This window comes from Phocoena sinus, chromosome 13 (assembly GCF_008692025.1).
Source record: "Phocoena sinus isolate mPhoSin1 chromosome 13, mPhoSin1.pri, whole genome shotgun sequence".
In the NCBI taxonomy this organism is placed as follows: domain Eukaryota; kingdom Metazoa; phylum Chordata; class Mammalia; order Artiodactyla; family Phocoenidae; genus Phocoena; species Phocoena sinus.
In genome coordinates, this window is record NC_045775.1 from 64308151 (window position 1) to 64316115 (window position 7965).

The 7965-nt window shown below is 39.7% G+C and overlaps 1 pseudogene; it reads left to right on the top strand.

The window, feature by feature from the left end:
- On the top strand, positions 1–1633 carry LOC116764041 (annotated as a pseudogene).
- Positions 1634–7965: the final 6332 nt, after the last annotated feature.

Sequence of the window (7965 nt, forward strand, 5' to 3'; positions counted from 1 at the left end):
ATGAGCGGTCACGCTGGGCACCATGCATTTACCTTGGAGAACTGGACCTCACAGGTCACCGTGGAGTTAGCGGGCTGTGTTCAAGACCAGAGCAGGAGTGGATATCGCACTTTTCGTGATGCACAAAAGAGAGCCACCGATAGACACTTGCTGGAAGCAACATAAATCGAGTAAACGACGGTATGTGTGAGATTCCAAAAGACTGACAGAACACAGCAGTATTTTGGAGAAAAAAAAAAATCATGCTGACATGAGTGTTTAAAAGGTAGGTGTTGAAAAGGCACACTGACAAACTCAAAAGTATCACCAATAGCAGAGGACAGCAAAGCAGATTACTCACCAAGTCTTCAAGAAACTGGACCAGGACCTGCATGAATATTACCATCCTCATATATCCAACATCCTTCAGAAAATACAAGAGATGGAAGAAAGAAGGACAGTGAGAATTGGAGGATCAATGAAGACATGCAGATGTTGAGCAACAGGCAATAGTAATCAGTGGGAAAAGCTTGGATACCATAGTTAAGTCAGCTGAATCAATGATCAGATAAATGTCATAGTTGGTAACAGAAACTTTCAAGTCAGAGTTTGAGCCCCCTGGAGACATCTGGAAGACACTCAGCCAATGAAGTGTACTGTGTCTGATCATAGTGTTTAAAATTCCAGAGTAGACAAAACAGAGGTCAAATCTGATAGCAGATCCAAAGGAAAGTTATGGCTGTTCATAAAAATACATGTTTCCCACACAGTGAAGTGTACTCATTGCTTCAATGAGTTCATGATCTTCAAACCCCAAATTCACTTTAACAACCTAAAGCATGGGGTGGGGGCGGGGGAGGGCAACACCAGAGGGTTTCAGCAATCTTTCATCTCAACAAAGAAGGAAAAAGCTATATAAAGAAAGTCAATGAATTAAATAAAGAAATCCAGATGGATATGGATCAGAGATGGTATAACAAAGATGAAGAGTGACTGTCTAATGAATCCTCAAATGGGAGATCCAGCCAGTTTGGGTCACAAATTAACTATATATATATATATATATATATATAGAGAGAGAGAGAGAGAGAGAGAGAGAGAGAGAGAGAGAGAGAGGGAGAGAGAGTTTCATATACATATATACATATACATAGGAAAACTGTGACGAGAGGCCCAGAACCTTGAAGTCTGGCTAGCTGAGGTTGAAGGCAGGCTCTCAGCACCAAATGAAGAGGCCTGACAACAGAGTGTAATGCATAAAAATCTCAGTCCCAAATAACTGTGCACAAGACTGGAAGAATACAGACACCAGTTACACAGAGGAGCAAAGTCAGGAGAGTGAGGTGCAGGTCTGGTCATGACTTTTAATAATAAATTCGATGACAAGGAACATATTTCCCCCCACAGGGACTTGTAAAATTCTCTACATATTTGAAGATCAGAATGAAGGAATTCTTTCAGCAGTTGAAGCAGAAACATTGTATGTTATAGAGGAAAATGAAGGTGATTCTGCATTTGGAGAAATGAAGATGAAAAGGGTTATATTCATACCTTATTTGTCAAAGTCTATTTGGACAAAATTGCCAAAGGTGCTAAGATGTATACAGGCATACCTTGGAGACATTGCAAGTTTGGTTCCAGACCACTGCAATAAAGAGAATATGATAATAAAGTCACACGAATTTCTCTGGTTTCCCAGTGCATATAAAAGTTATGTTTACGGGGCTTCCCTGGTGGCGCAGTGGTTGAGAGTCCGCCTGCCGATGCAGGGGACATGGGTTCATGCCCCCGTCCGAGAAGATCCCACATGCCACAAAGCGGCTGGGCCCGTGAGCCATGGCCGCTGAGCCTGCACGTCCGGAGCCTGTGCTCCGCAATGGGAGAGGCCACAACAGTGAGAGGCCCGCGTACCGCAAAAATGAAAAAAAAATAAAAAGTTATGTTTACGTTATACTATAGTAAGTGTGCAATAGCATTATGTCTGAAAGAACAACATATATAACTTAATTTTTTTTTTTTTTGGCTGCCCTGCATGGGATGTAGGATCTTAGTTCCCCAACCAGGGCTCGAACCCCCGCCCCCTGCATTGGAAGCGCAGAGTCTTAACCACTGGACCACCAGGGAAGTCCCACACCCTTTTTTTTTTGTTTCCTCCATGAAAGTCTTGAACCCCTCAAAGTCACCTGTGAGGGTTGGGATCAACTTCTCCCAAACTCCTGTTAATATTGATATTTTGACCTCTTCCCATGAATCATGAATGTTCTTAATGGCATCTAGAATGGTGAATCCTTTCCAATTCAGAGGGTTTTCAACTGACTTCGCCCAGATCCATCAGAGGAATCGCTATCTATGGCAGCTATAGCCTTACAAAATGTAATCCTCTTTTTCTATCTGAATTTTAATTTTAATAGATATTGCCAGGTTTCTCTTGTTTAGTTAAAATCAACTATGCCTAACAAAATCCAAAATGTATTTCTTAAGTACTAACACTTGAGAGTCAAAATTACCCCTTGATCCATGGACTGCAGAATGGATGTTGTGTTAGCAGGCATGAAAAAAGCATTAATCTCATTGTACATCTCCATCAGAGTTCTTGGGTGACCACGTGCATTGTCAATGAATAATAATATTTTGAAAGGAATCTATTTTTTTTAATAGCAGTTGATTTCAACAGTGGGCCTAAAATATTCAGGAAACCATGTAGTAAGTAGCTGTGCTGTCATCCAGGCTTTATTGTTCCATTTGCAGGGCACAGGCAGAGTAGATCTAGCATAATTCTTAAGGACCCTAGGATTTTCAGAATGGTAAATGAGCATTGGTTTCACCATAAAGCCACCAGATGCATTAGCCCCTAGCAAGAGAGCTCTGAAACTAGGCATTGATTTCTCCTCTCTAGCTATGGAAGTCCTAAATGCCATCTTCTTCCAATATAAGACTGTTTCATTTACATTGAAAATCTGTTGTTTGGTGTAGCCACCTTCATGAATTATCTTAGTTAGATCTGGATAACTTGCTGTAGCTTCTACATCAGCACTTGCTGCTTCCCCTTGCACTTTTATATTATGGAGATGATTTCTTTCCTTAAACCTCCTGAACCAACCTCTGCTAGCTTCAAACTTTTCTTCTGCAGCTTCCTCACTTCTCTCAGCTTTCATAGAATTGAAGACGGTTAGGGCCTTGCTCTGGATTAGGCTTTGGCTTAAGGGAATGTTGTGGCTGGTTTGATCTTCTATCCAGACCACTAAAACTTTCTCCATATCAGAATAAGTATGTTTCACTTTCTTTTCACACATTTCACTTTCGTTTCACACATTTGTGTGTTCACTGGAGTAGCACTTTCAATTTCCTTCAAGAACTTTGCCTTTGCATTCACAACTTGGCTAACTGGCACAAGAGGCCCAGCTTTCAGCCTGTCTTGGGTTTTGACATGTCTTCCTCACTAAACTTAATCATTTCTAGCTTTTGATTTAAAGTGAGAAATGTGTGACTCTGCCTTTCACTTGAACACTTAGAGGCCACCGGAGGGTTATTAACTGGTCTAATTTCAATATTGTTGTGTCTCGGAATAGGGAGGCCCAAGGAGAGGGAGAGAGACAGGGAACAGGTGGTAGGTGGAGATGTCAGAATATACACAACATTTAGTTTTTTTAGTTTGCTGTCTTAAATGGGTGCAGTTTGTGGCTCCCCAAAGCAATTACAATAGTAACATCAACTCAGCCATAAGAAAGAATGAAATAATGTCATTTGCAGCAACATGGATGGATCTAGAGATTGTCATACTGAGTGAAGTAAGTCAGAGAAAACCAAATATCATATGATATCGCTTATATGTGGAATCTAAAAAAAAGGGTACAAGTGAACTTATTTACAAAACAGAAGTAGAGTAACGGATGTAGAAAACAAACTTATGGTTACCAGGAGGGAAAGGGGGGAGGGATAAATTGGGAGATTGTGACTGAAATACACATACTACTATATAAAATAGATAACTAATAAGGACATACTGTACAGCACAGGGAACTCTTCTCAATACTCTGTAATGACCTATATTGGAAAAGAATTTTTAAAGAGTGGATATATGTATATCTATAACTGATTCACTTTGCTGCACAGCAGAAGCTAACACAATATCTTAAATCAACTATAGTCCCAATAAAAATTTTTAAAAAATAGTAACATCAAGGATCACAGTGATCACAGGTCAGCATAACAAATATAGTAATAACGAAAAAATTTGAAATATTGCAAGAACTACTAAAATGTGACGCAGAGACACAAAGTGAGCAAATGCTGTTAGGAAAACCGTGCCTATAGATTTTCTCAATGCAGGGTTGCCACAAACCTTCAATTTGCTAATAATGCAGTATCTGTGAAGCACAATGAAGTGAAGAGAGATAAAACAAGGTATGCCTGTATTTAATATTACTTTAAGAACTGAAAATAAAAACACCTCAACAACACTGGGGTTTGTTGAAACACAGTTGTTTCTACCCACAACTGTGACTATTACAGGAAGTTCTTCAACATACTGGATGGTTGGATAGCACCACAATACATATTTTTATACAGTCACATAGTGAGCTTTTAGGCATCATACCCCGAATTTTCCTTGACTTTCCTTTCCTTGAGTTTTGACTTAGTCAAGTTTCTCCTGCTAAATTGAAGTTTTACAGTCAAAGCTGCCAACTACCAATTTACAACTTACAATATTTGAAATCTGATAAACATTTCTTCCTTGGGCAGCATCTATAAATAACAAAAAATTTGGATTCTACCTTCTAACCATTATTTCTGAATCAAAAGGCACAGCATCTTGGGGGTGCTTCTGCTCTCTCCTGATCTCTTCTTTTAATTAATTAATTAATTAATTTTGGCTGCGTTGGGTCTTAGTTGCTGCGCGTGGGCTTTTCTCTAGTTGTGGTGAGCGGGGGCTACTTTTCATTGTGGTGCGCGGGCTTCTCATTGCCGGGGTTTCTCTTGCTGTGGAGCACGGGCTCTAGGCACGCGGGCTTCGGTAGTTGTGGCTCGCGGGCTCTAGAGTGCAGGCTCAGTAGTTGTGGCGCACGGGTTTAGTTGCTCCGCGGCATGTGGGATCTTCCCAGACCAGGGCTCGAACCCGTGTCGTCTGCATTGGCAGGCAGATTCTCAACCACTGTGCCACCAGGGAAGCCCTGATCTCTTCTTTATATATAGTGTCTGCCACAAATTGAAGCATATTCTAATGTTACATTTTGTAACTTAATAAATTGAACTATGCTAGTTTGTTAAACTTTACCACTATTCACTTAGAGGAAATCATGAACAAAATAAAATCTCACCCTACTTGAGTAAAGAAGTAAATAAGAAAATACTTATATTGGTACTAAATGCTTAAATGTGGTTAAGATCATGGCTGGTTCATCATGATTACCCCAGCCTGTCTATTTGATCCCAAACAACTAATTGAAATCTATAAAAGTTTGGTCAATTAAGCTGTTGATTTTTACATATGGCACCAGCTGAGCTCTCCACCAATTGCAGATCAGATATTCTAGTGCTGTACAGACACACTTACATGAAAACAGCACATGTCCACTTCTCAGTCACCTAGGTTCTGTTTCAGCCGGAGGTTTGGTGGCAGGAGAAGCTGTGTTCAGCTCACACTTCCCCAGGCTGGGCTATAATTTGAATGCAGTGTGGTGATAACTACAGTCATACACAGACTAAGAGTGCAGCATACTGTTTCCAAAGGGTAGATTTAAAAATCATTCCCATCTTTAAGATCTAAATTTTCAGTTACTGAAATTTTTAAAAAGTAGTAAATGTAAGGACCCACTTCAGAAAATGTGATTAACTTTAGCCAGAATAAAATAAACATTTCTCACCATCTTTAAAGAAATCTGGCCACATAGGATTTGCATTCTTAAATTGGCACTGAAGCAGGAGGATGGAGAGTGAAACTGGCCACATGCATAGTCAGCCACCAAATCGAGTGTTTGATTATGCTCAATAAAGACCCAGCTATAAATGGGTCAGAAGGAAGGTGTCAGGTTGAGACATACCCTTTTTTTTTTTGGCTTTGAAAAATATTTATTCATGTCTTTCCTACATTTAGATAGGAAAATTAGCTTCTTGCCTCTACTTTATGGGCTCATTTCATAAAGCTCATATCAGAGGATCAGAAAATGGCAGGAGGGACTCATACTTGTTGCTCTGGATGGCCTGTGTTTCAAGGTAAGTTAGCTGCAGTCAGCTTACATTTTACACTGGCTACCAAAGTGAGATATAGCGGACTGTACTTAATGACAGCCCAACTTACAACTACATATATAATTTTTTAAATTTTATAATTAAAATTTCTTTTGCATTATTATGCCTTTACTGACATGATATTGATAAAGCCACCTATCTTGATCCAGACCTCTTCAGGGGATTGTTTCCTTCAGTTCTCCTTTTCAAGTACTGCATCAAGAAAATCAGCTGACCCTTAAATGAGGGAGATTTGTTTTAATGAGCCGTAATGCTCATTAAACTAGTGGACTAACTGCTTCTGGCATTTAACCAAATGAATGGAGACCAAAGGTATTATAATCTGACCTTCTTATGTCAGATTATGAGCTCACTTCCAAATTGTTAACTACCAGAAAAAGCCTAGAACAGGCCAAGTCAACATTAGTTTTTAAAAAGCCTGCCTTGAAAAACATCCTGTTTTTTGAAGTTTTTTTATTCTTTAGGATTGTGCAGATTTGATTCAGAAAATAGCTCGATTCGTTTGTATAGAGCAAGTGTTGTGTGCATAAACTTATGATCATTACTTTAAGCCATTGCCTCCACACCAAAAACAGATGGAGATATGGGACATTGACTAAAGAGTTCAAGATATTTTGTAGCTGCAGTTCCTTTAGTCAGTGCCTGAAGTATTAGGAAAAGTATTGAACAATTTCCAAAGCATCAGGAATGTCCTTTTCCACCCAAGATATTCTTTTCTTCCAACAGTTCTCTGTTAAATAAAAGAAGAAAAATCTCAGCCTGATTATAAAGTTTTCTTCCTTTATTTTACAGGTTAATAATAACACACTTATGATAGGGACAGAGTGAAGGGACAAAGGTGGTGATTAAATAGTTAATCCCACTAGGAGACTGTAAGTAGAAAAAAAAAGTATGGGAGACCCCTGTAAGTTAATGATCACTGAAGAAGGCAGGCTTGCTTAGCAACAAAACCATGCAACAGAAGCATGAGACATGCCCCCAAACAATAAAACAATGGTGAACTGAGACCCACATCCTGCCCAGTGAGGTCAGTAAGTTAATGATTCCTAGGACATGCTCCTCTGAGCATATTAAAAACAAAAATACAGGGAAAAGATGACATTATACTGAAACCTGAGATGATTTACCATACGTTAGTATATGTTACTGCCTTTTTGCCCATTTCCATTGTGCCATGACAGTCCCAGTTTGACCATGACCATGTAGGGACAAGAAAACTCCCCCGCCTGACATGGAGGAGGAACTGATGACAGAAGCTTGACATCTACTGAAAGAATGAGGAAGAAGGTGGTTTTCTTTCTCTCCCTGCTTTTCCTTTGATTATAAAAATGTAGCCTGCCTAGCTTTCGGCGTAGCACTCCATTGCCTGCCTGCTTGTACCCCTCACAAGGGTCCTAGTCTAATAAACTCTTTCCTTACCTGTCATTCTCCCTCTCACTGAATTCTTTCTGCATGGAGACAGAAGAACCTATGCTCTACTAAGCCCCGAAGCGTGTTCTGCAGTTTCACTTACAGGTTAATAATGTGTGTGTTGAAGTCTTTCCTCCCTAACCTTGTTTATAAATCTACCAAACCTCACCCCAGACAATGCATTTCTTTAAACTCCTCCTGTTTGGGTGAAGCTGTTACTCCCTGAGGTCCAAAACTCAGGGCACTTGTTTTCTTTTTAATAATGCTAGGGCACTTTTTCGGTGTGGTGTCTTGTGATTATTTAATGTTTGCCAAAATGTTTAGAAT